The sequence below is a fragment of the Scyliorhinus torazame genome, chromosome 4, assembly GCF_047496885.1.
Source record: "Scyliorhinus torazame isolate Kashiwa2021f chromosome 4, sScyTor2.1, whole genome shotgun sequence".
Lineage (NCBI taxonomy): Eukaryota > Metazoa > Chordata > Chondrichthyes > Carcharhiniformes > Scyliorhinidae > Scyliorhinus > Scyliorhinus torazame.
Genome location: NC_092710.1, coordinates 23,163,923 through 23,174,717, shown reverse-complemented (window position 1 = coordinate 23,174,717; position 10,795 = coordinate 23,163,923). Strand labels below are relative to the sequence as shown.

At 48.7% G+C, this 10,795-nt stretch overlaps 1 long non-coding RNA gene across 1 annotated transcript; it reads left to right on the top strand.

The window, feature by feature from the left end:
• The first annotated feature begins 497 nt into the window (after positions 1 to 497).
• On the top strand, positions 498 to 9,600 carry LOC140410148 (uncharacterized). Its single transcript, XR_011940510.1, has 2 exons — positions 498 to 1,150; positions 9,192 to 9,600. It is a non-coding gene; the product is annotated as an uncharacterized lncRNA (long non-coding RNA).
• The last annotated feature ends 1,195 nt before the right edge of the window (positions 9,601 to 10,795 follow it).

The following is a 10,795-nucleotide window of genomic DNA, read 5'->3' as shown; positions in this document are numbered from 1 at the left end:
CTCTCCTCTACCTCTCTCTTTCCTCTCCCTCTCTCTCCTCTCCCTCTCTCTCTCCTCCCCTCTCTCTCCTCTCCCTCTCTCTCCTCTCCCTCTCTCTCCCCCCCTCTCTCTCCTCCGCTCTCTCTCCTCTCCCTCTCTCTCTCCTCTCCCTCTCTCTCTCCTCCCCTCTCTCTCCTCTCCCTCTCTCTCTCCTCTCCCTCTCTCTCCTCTCCCTCTCTCTCTCCTCCCCTCTCTCTCCTCTCCCTCTCTCTCCCCCCTCTCGCTCCTCTCCCTCTCTCTCCTCTCCCTCTCTCTCCTCTCCCTCTCTCTCTCTCCTCTCCCTCTCTCTCTCCTCTCCCTCTCTCTCCTCTCCCTCTCTCTCTCCTCTCCCTCTCCCTCTCTCTCTCCTCTCCCTCTCTCTCTCCTCTCCCTCTCTCTCCTCTCCCTCTCTCTCTCCTCTCCCTCTCTCTCTCCTCTCCCTCTCCCTCTCTCTCTCCTCTCCCTCTCTCTCTCCTCTCCCTCTCTCTCCTCTCCCTCTCTCTCCTCTCCCTCTCTCTCTCCTCTCCCTCTCTCTTTCCTCTCCCTCTCTCTCCTCTCCCTCTCTCTCTCCTCTCCCTCTCTCTCCTCTCCCTCTCTCTCTCCTCTCCCTCTCCCTCTCTCTCTCCTCTCCCTCTCTCTCTCCTCTCCCTCTCTCTCTCCTCTCCCTCTCTCTCCTCTCCCTCTCTCTCTCATGCGTCTTCGAAGACTCATGGGTGCTTCCAGTCAGTTTGGGTGCTATCCAGTCGCCTTGCTGGCTCCCTGGCTGCCCTCGGGGCCTTCTTACTCCCCTGCTCCCCTGCCTCACTGCCACTCGCAGGCCCGAAATGATCTCTTGCTTTGGCTCTGGCTGCTTTCTCCCTCGCCTCACTGCATCTGATTGTACCGCCCGGCTCCCGGCACTGAGGGCTCAAAAGGGGACAGACCACTCGATGCTCTCCTCCAACATTGCCGGCGCGGAAGTAAACGTTGGCCATACCATGGCTCGCAAAGGAAATCAGAGAGAGCAATAGATCCAAGAAAGAAGAATACAAATCGGCCAAGAAAAACATTCGACCTGAGGATTGGAAGTGGTTCAGAATTCAGCAAAGGAGGACCAAGGGGTTTATTATGAAGGGGAAAATAGAGTATGAGGGTAAGCTTGCGGGGAACATTAAAACTGACGTTTCTTTCGGTGTGTGAGGAGAAAAAGATTGGTGAAGACAAATGTAGGTCCCTTACAGTTGGAACCAGGGGAATTTATAATGGGGAACAAAGAAATGGCTGAACAACTAAATGCATACTTTGGTGCTGTCTTCACAAAGGACAACACAATTAAGATATTGGACATATTGGAGAAGGAACTGTCGGAGATGAGTATTAGCAGAGAATGGTATTCGGGAGATTGATGGGATTGAAGGCCGATAAATCCCCAGGGTCTGATAATCGACACCCCAGAGTCCTTAAGGAAGTGGCCCTAGAAATGGTGGCTGCATTGGTGGTCACCTCCCCAGATTCTACAGACTCTGGAACAATTCATCAGGATTTGAGATGAGCTAATGGAACTCCACTATTTAAAGAGGGAGAGAAAACAGGGAATTCTAGGCCGGTCAGCCTAACGTGGGTGGTGGGGAAAATTCCAGAATCCATTGCCAAAGATTGTATAGCCGAGCACTTCGGAAATTGTGGCAGGATCGGACAGAGTCAGCGTGGAACCATGAAGGGGGAATCATGCTTGACAAATCTACTGGAATTCCTCGAGGCTGTAATTAGTAGAGCTGATGAAGAGGAGCCCGTGGATGTGGTTTAGTTGGATTTTCAGAAGGCTTTCTACAAAGTCCCACAGAAAATTAAAGCACATGGTATTGGGCGTGGTGTATTGGGATGGATAGAAAACGGGTCAGGAAACAAAGAGTAGGAATGAACTGGTCTTTTTCCAGTTGGCAGACGGTAACGAGGGGGGTACGGCAAGGATCGGTGCTAGGACCCCGGCTGTTCACAATATAGATGAATGAAATGAAATGAAAATGAAAATCGCTCATCGCCACAAGTAGGCTTCAAATGAAGTTACTGTGAAAAGCCCCTAGTCGCCACATTCCGGCGCCTGTTCGGGGAGGCTGGTACGGGAATCGAACCGTGCTGCTGGCCTGCCCTGGTCTGCTTTCAAAGCCAGCTCTTTCGCCCAGTGTATTAATGGTTTAGGTGAGGGTACAAAATGTAATATCTCCACATTTACAGATGACACAAGGCTGGGCGGGACAGTGAGCTGTGAGGAGGATGCCGAGATGCTTCAATGTGATTTAGCCAAGTTGAGTGAGTGGGAAAAGGAATGGCAGATGCAGTAGAATTTGGATAAAATTATATCTACTTTGGTATCAAAATTGGGAAGGCAGATTATTATCTGAACTGCCATAAATTAGGAGAGGGGAGTGTGTGACGAGACCTGGGTATCCTCGTACACCAGTCACTGAAGGTAAGCTTGCAGGCAGTAAATAAAGGCAAATGGCATGTTGGCCTTCACAGCGAGAGGATTCGAGCAGAGGAGCAGGGACGTCTTGCTGCAATCATGCAGGGCCTTGGTGAGGTCACATCTGGAGTGCTGTGTGCATGTTTGGCCTCCTTATGAAATGAAAATTGCTTACTGTCACAAGTAGGCTTCAAATGAAGCGTTACTGTGAAAAGCTCCTAGTCGCCACATTCCGGCGCCTGTTCGGGGAGGCTGGTCCGGGAATTGAACCCGCGCTGCTGGTCTGCCTTGGTCTGCTTTCAAAGCCAGCGAGTTAGCCTTATCTGAGGAAGGATGTTCTTCCTATAGAGGGAGTGCGGAGAAGGTTACCACTGATTCCTGGGATGGCGGGAATGACATCCGGAGAGAGATGGAGTTGGGTAGGATCGTGTTCGCTGGAGTTCAGAAGGACGAGTGGGAATCGCATCGGATAAAATTCTAACAGGGCTGGACAGGGTGGATGCAGGAAGGACACTCCCGATGGTGGGTGGGCCCAGAACTAGGGGGTCAAGTCCGAGGATACGGGGTAGACTGTTTAGGACAGAGAGGTAGCACGGTGGCGCAGCGGTTAGCATTGCTGCCTCACGGCGCCGAGGTCCCGGGTTCGATCCCGGCTCTGGGTCACTGTCCGGGTGGAGTTTGCACATTCTCCCCGTGTCTGCGTGGGTTTCGCCCCCACAACCCAATGATGTGCAGGGTAGGTGGACTGGCCACCCTAAATTGCCCCTTAATTGGAAGAAATGAATTGGGTACTGTAAATTTGCAAAGAAAAGGACAGAGATGAGGAGAAATTTTCTTCACCCAGAGAGTGGTGAGTGAGCCTGTGGACTTCATTACCACAGGAAGTAGTTGAGGCCAAAACATTGTATGTTTTCAAGAATTAGTTAGACATAGCACTTAGGGCGAAGGGGATAAAAGGATATGGGGGGAAGTTGGGATTCGGCTATTGAGTTGGATGATCAGCCATGATCACAATGAAGAGCAGAGCAGGCTCAAAGGGCCGAATGGCCTCTTCGTGCTCTTATTTCCTGTGTTTCTGAGCTCCGTTACACCATAAACAAAGACGAAGATGGACAAAGAGATTGATTCAAAGATTCCAAAGAGATAGCGAGAGGTGAACGTTTGGAATGAGAGATATGTGGGGCTGGATAATCGAGATGAAGGGACGAATGAAAGAGTCAGAAAAGGTGAGATAGAAACAGAAAACAAAGCGGGAACGAGAGGAGCCGAAAGGGAAAGATGGAAAGATTGTAGCAGGCAAAAGACCGATGGAAGGAGGGAGCGAAGCAAGAGGGAGAAAAAGTGATAAAGTCGCAAAGGAAGAAATGAGAGAGAAGAAAGAAATACTGCGGAGAAACGGCACTGTGAGATTAAAAAGGCGAAAGCGAAGGAGGGAAAGAGATAGAGAAAAGGAAAAGGAAAAAGACAAGCAAAAGGGGGAAGAACAGAAGGATGAGAGTATTAAAGAGCGACATGGGGAGAAGTTCGGGAAATCTGGGCTCAGGGCTCAGGCACAAATAATCTGGGGAGGGAGTTGGTTCTGTGGGGTTGAATGAGACATGGAATCCAATGTGGGGAGGGGGGGTGGGGGGGAGATATAGCTCTGTGGAGTTGGTCATAAAGTGGCAGGCATAGGTTTCAGATGATGGGTTACCTGAAGGGAAGCGTCAATCCTTGTGTCTGCTGGTGGATATTCGGGTCATGGGCCCTGATGTCTGGTTGCACCGCAGTGCCTCAGTCGAGATATGGTGGGTGTCGTAACACCGCAAAGTGGGGACACAAACCTTGTCGATCAACAGTCGCTGGATGTCTTTGGCCAGTCAGCAGATAAGAGTTCTAACCGTGTGTGTTTCCCGCACGCCCGACCCTGTTCCAGTCTCTTCCAGCTCTTTAAGATATTTGCCAGGCAGACCAGAAGAGAAATAAGGAAACATTTCCTTACAATGTTGAGTCGTTGTGGTCGGGAATATTCTGACTGAGCGCCTGGTTGGGGGCAGATTAAATAGTAACTTTCCAAAGGGAACTGTGTAAATACTTGACGGGAAATGATTTACAGGTCTATGGGGAAAGGGCAAAGGCAGTGGGACTAATTGAGAGTCCTCTACTGGAGCTGGCACAGGTATATAGGCCGTGCCTCTCATCTTGCTGCATCATTTCAGGATGTTATGATTGTCCATTAATCCCCCCCCCCCAATCGCTAATGTTGACATAGCCCCTATCTCAGTCACGGAACCCGATTATCAGTCTAATGGTTGGCTCACTTGCTGTTTACTCGGTATCAGCATTTCGAGAGCTTCAGCAGTCAGGGCAACATCTGGAATAGAATTAAATGGCACCTGGGGCTCTGTGACTACGTCCTGTCTTACTGGGTCAGGTTGCTGTCCTGCTGGCTCTGCTGCATTCTGGGAAGTTGCATTCCTTGTACATCCAGAGTCCCTGTGAGATGAGCAGCCGATGTATCATCAGGTCGGGGCTGGTTTAGCACAGGGCTAAAGAGCTGGCTTTTAAAGCAGACCAAGGCAGGCTGGCAGCACGGGTTCGATTGCCGTTCCGGCCTCCCCGAACAGGCGCCGGAATGTGGCGACGAGGGGCTTTTCACAGCAACTTCATTTGAAGCCGACTTGTGACAAGAAGCGATTTGCATTTCATTCAGCTTCAGTCACCTCCTCTTCAGCCTTGACATCAGGGATCGGCGAGTCAGCATTTTACCCTGCAATTTGGCAGCACGGCAGCATAGTGGACGGCACAATTGCTTCGCAGCTCCAGGGTCCCAGGTTTGATTCCCGGCTGGGGTCGCTGTCTGCGCGGAGTCTGCACGTCCTCCCCCCGTGTGTGCGTGGGTTTCCTTCGGGTGCTCCGGTTTCCTCCCACAGTCCAAAGGTGTGCAGGTTAGCTGGATTGGGCCGTGATAAATTGCCCTTAGTGTTGTGTGGGGTTACTGGGTTATGGGGATAGGGTGGAGGTGTTGACCTAGGGTAGGGTGCTCTTTCCAAGAGCCGGTGCAGACTCGATGGGCCGAATGGCCTCCTTCTGCACTGTAAATTCTAAGATATTTCTTTCACTGGTCATTATGGGAGCTTTTGTCCTGGCTTTCCTCTTTGCGAAAGCCCTATCTGCATCAGGTTGTCCCTGCAGAGTAGCCGGGGGGATTGGCATCCTGGACAAGTCCCTCAGCAATGTTCTGGTCACACTCGCTATCGTCCTCAGCCACTGTCTCTTCAAGAAGTGCTGTGAGGGGCGACGGTTTCCTCCTCTGGTTGGTCACGGTGCTCAGTGGTGGCCCGATCCCTCGCATCACCCGCCTTCTCCTCAAATGACAACGCGAATCGAACAACGCCGTCCTGTGGCTGAAGGCGTGGGCCGTTTCCGATTGGAGACCCATTCAAGCCGTTCTGGCCGGAGACTTGGGCCTCGGTCAATAAAGAGACTGCCGGGCCTCTTCTCAAACCGAGTAAAGGGAAACCCTGACTACAGACAACGTGGGGAGTGGCGGCAAGTTCCCTGACGTTGCATCAAAGCGTGGCGTGGTCACCTTCCCTTGAACCCCTGAGTGGAGTGTCCCCGGATTGTGAAGCAGAACCGTGGCTAGTTTGAGAAACTCGAGCTTCAGCTACTGTATGGGATCGGAAGGAATGGGCACCATTGCTCCCATGTGCGATGAATGCAGGAAATTCAGATATATTGTATTGTAGGTACTTGGTGCAGAAAGGGTTAAAAGCCTAGGTCAGTAGTGTTTTTAAAGAATCCTGGGTGAAAGGTTTTGGCAACCAGGCAGGCGATTAAAGGATCGTTAAAAACCTGGGCTAATGAAATGTTATTTGGATTAAGTAGATTCTCTGTAGAATTTGTAGTGATATTCAGATATCAATATATATGATCAATGTATGTAAATGTAGTACAGTCATTTCACCACTAGATGGCTCACAGTCAGATACTATAAGAACTGGTTTCCCGCCTTTTCTAAGTCAGATGACATGATGATGTGATTCAGAACAGTGAACAAGCAAGACAGCTGGAGTGAGAGAAGTTGGAACTAGTTTGGGGCATGAGGGAGGAACTGACGAAAATCGACTGGGAGCAGAGCCTAGTGGGAAAGACAGTAGAACAGCAATGGCAGGAGTTTCTGGGAGTAATTGAGGACACAGTACAGAGGTTCATCCCAAAGAAAAGAAAGGTTATCAGAGGGGGGACTAGGCAGCCATGGCTGACAAAGGAAGTTAGGGAATGCATCAAAGCAAAAGAGAAAGCTTATAATGTGGCAAAGAGTAGTGGGAAGTCAGAAGATTGGGAAGGCTACAAAACAAACAGAGGATAACAAAGAGAGAAATAAGGAAAGAGAGGATCAACTATGAAGGTAGGCTAGCCAGTAACATTAGGAATGATAGTAAAAGTTTATTTAAATACATTAAAAACAAACGGGAGGCAAAAGTAGACATTGGGCCGCTCCAAAATGACGCTGGTAATCGAGTGATGGGAGACAAGGAAATAGCTGAGGAACTAAATAAGTACTTTGCGTCAGTCTTCACAGTAGAAGACATGAGTAATATCCCAACAATTCAGGAGAGTCAGGGGGTAGAGTTGAATATGGTAGCCATCACAAAGGAGAAAGTGCTAGAGAAACTAAGAGGTCTAAAAATTGATAAATCTCTGGGCCCAGATGGGCTACATCCTAGAGTTCTAAAGGAGATAGCTGAAGAAATAGTGGAGGCGTTAGTTATGATCTTTCAAAAGTCACTGGAGTCAGGGAAAGTCCCAGAGGATTGGAAAATCGCTGTTGTAACCCCCCTGTTCAAGAAGGGAACAAGGAAAAAGATGGAAAATTATCGGCCAATTAGCCTAACCTCGGTTGTTGGCAAGATTCTAGAATCCATTGTTAAGGATGAGATTTCTAAATTCTTGGAAGTGCAGGGTCGGATTAGGACAAGTCAGCATGGATTTAGTAAGGGGAGGCCGTGCCTGACAAACCTGTTAGAGTTCTTTGAAGAGATAACAAATAGGTTAGACCAAGGAGAGCCAATGGATGTTATCTATCTTGACTTCCAAAAGGCCTTTGATAAGGTGCCTCACGGGAGACTGCTGAGTAAAATAAGGGCCCATGGTATTCGAGGCAAGGTACTAACATGGATTGACGATTGGCTGTCAGGCAGAAGGCAGAGAGTTGGGATAAAAGGTTCTTTATCGGAATGGCAACCGGTGACGAGTGGTGTCCCGCAGGGTTCAGTGTTGGGGTCACAGCTGTTCTCTTTATATATTAACGATCTAGATGACGGGACTGGGGGCATTCTGGCTAAGTTTGCGGATGATACAAAGATAGGTGGAGGGGCAGGTAGTATGGAGGAGGTGGGGAGGCTGCAGAAAGATTTAGATAGTTTAGGAGAGTGGTCCAAGAAATGGCTGATGAAATTCAACGTGGGCAAGTGTGAGGTCTTGCACTTTGGAAAATGGACTATTTTCTAAACGGTGACAAAATTCATAATGCTGAAGTGCAAAGGGACTTGGGAGTCCTAGACCAGGATTCTCTAAAGGTAAACTTGCAGGTTGAGTCCGTAATTAAGAAAGTAAATGCAATGTTGTCATTTATCTCAAGAGACTTGGAATATAAAAGCAGGGATGTACTTCTGAAGCTTTATAACGCATTAGTTCGGCCCCATTTAGAATACTGTGAGCAATTTTGGGCCCCACACCTCAGGAAGGACATACTGGCACTGGAGCGGGTCCAGCGGAGATTCACACGGATGATCCCAGGAATGGTAGGCCTAACATACGATGAACGTCTGAGGATCCTGGGATTATATTCATTGGAGTTTAGGAGGTTGAGGGGAGATCTAATAGAAACTTACAAGATAATGAATGGCTTAGATAGGGTGGATGTAGGGAAGTTGTTTCCATTAGCAGGGGAGACTAGGACCCGGGGGCACAGCCTTAGAATAAAAGGGAGTCACTTTAGAACAGAGATGAGGAGAAATTTCTTCAGCCAGAGAGTGGTGGGTCTGTGGAATTCATTGCCACAGAGGGCGGTGGAGGCCGGGACGTTGAGTGTCTTTAAGACAGAAGTTGATAAATTCTTGCTTTCTCGAGGAATTAAGGGCTATGGAGAGAGCGGGTAAATGGAGTTGAAATCAGCCATGATTGAATGGTGGAGTGGACTCGATGGGCCGAATGGCCTTACTTCTGCTCCTATGTCTTATGGTCTTAGTCGGTTTACATTAACACTGCGATGAAGTTACTGTGAAAAGCCCCTAGTCGCCACACTCCGGCGCCTGTTCGGGGAGGCTGGTACGGGAATTGAACCGTGCAAAGCCAGCCATTTAGCCCTGTGCTAAACCAGCCCCTAACCGCCATTTGATGTGGCGGGCTGGATTAGAGGACTTAGAGATCTTAACGTGCACCAAACTGTGTCTGGTGTAATTTTAACTTGCGCATTTTCCGTAACCATGATTACGTAGCCGATGCTAACCGTTGTAGAACTGAAGGTCATGTTGCACATATCTCATCTTGCCTCAGTGACAGAGGTGATAGCTACACCTACAGGATGAAAGATGAACTACAAGAGCCTTAAACAGAATTATAAGAGGTTTTAGATATAGATATAGAACGATACAGTTGTGTGCTTTTCTCCAATTGCTGGCATGTAACAAAATAACCCAATTTTTCTTTTTTTCCCATCATCTCCTCGACGCCCATCTTGCAGACTCGCAGGAATGACAGGCAGAATTTGAGGACAACTTCTTTCAGTCGGCAGCAGAGCAGAGAGAGAGAGAGAGAGAGAGAGCCGCTTCCACCTTCAGGGTCCAATGTCTTCTCCCCGAGGTTCGCTCCAGAAAGCCCCGCCTGGCAGCGGCTGCCGGGCAGAATACTAATTTCCCGCCTTTTAAACGACACAAAGTCTGGGAGCAAGAGACTGGAATCGATGGATTAATTTCAGTTCATACGAGCTGATCTTCTAAGAACGATTTTGAGGAAACAAATATCTGAAATTTCAAAGGGTTCTAGGAAAACAATAAAAAAAGAATCCACACACAATCTAGGCGGTTTCTATGGCTACAACGACAACATTTCTTTTGAAGAAGGGATGAAATAAACATGAATGGAAAACGGTCCACCCACCTTCATTGTTTTTTGAATATTGGGGCAATTCTGAGGTCAATGTAATTTAGCAAGTTACGTTTGAAAGCCCCTGACGTCATCTAAGATAAAGAACAAGCAACCAAAACATGTCAATGCCTGGAATCAAATAGAAATGTTTGATTCCTGTTTTAAGGAACTGAGAATATTTTACTGGACTGCAGACTTTCCCCAGGGCTGTTGTTCAATTTTATGGGATGTGGGTGTTGCTGGCTGTGGTGATGTGCCGAGATCATAGTTGGAAGGTGTGCGACCTCCAACCAGCAGGTGGCGGCGTAGACACACCATGCGGTCTCCAGACGAAGGTCAAAGGTAGCTTGTTAAATTACATGGAATGAAAAATGAAAATGGCTTATTGTCACAAGTCGGCTTCAAACGAAGTGACTGTGAAAAGCCCCTCGTCGCCACATTCCGGCGCCTGTTCGGGGAGGCCGTTACGGGAATTGAACCTGCGTTGCTGGCCTGCTTTCAAAGCCAGCGATTTAGCCCAGTGAGCTAAACCAGCCCCTTAAAGCCCCGAGTCGCCACATTCCGCCGCCTGTTCGGGGAGACCGGTACGTTGCACTTCCCACGCGTCAGAATTGCCCCAATAAGGTCATGTGACCTGCCACTCCGATACAAAGGGAGACACATCCGGCCACCTTCAGGAGAATATTTAGAGGGTAATGATACATACATGTGAATGATTAGTGCTCGGTGCACGTTCCAGAGGAGTAGTTAGCAGACTCCATGATAACGTGCTCTGTATCAGATTGTTACCTTACCACACGAGACTTAATAAAACATTCTGGTTTGGGCAAATTGAAGCATTTCGTGAGTTCCTTCGTGAAGTACAATGGACCGAACACAACACTGGCTAGACCAGGGTTGGTTGCCCATCCCAGGTGCCCTGGGATCACACTGGCATCAACCACATACCACAGCTGTTACGTTCTGTAAGATGGCCGTGGCAATCACGTAAATCTAGTTCTTTAATGATTTATCAACAAGCACATCGAAAGAAATCGAATGAACTATAATCCAGACGATGACTAATTATTGAATTCAGTGAATTCTCCTGGAGCTACATCTTGTGCAACTAACCTCGAGTACTACTTACTGCCCACTTCCGGGTGTCTCAAGTTGCATGGTAAATCTCGATCACTACCAGGAGGTTGGAGGTCACATTGT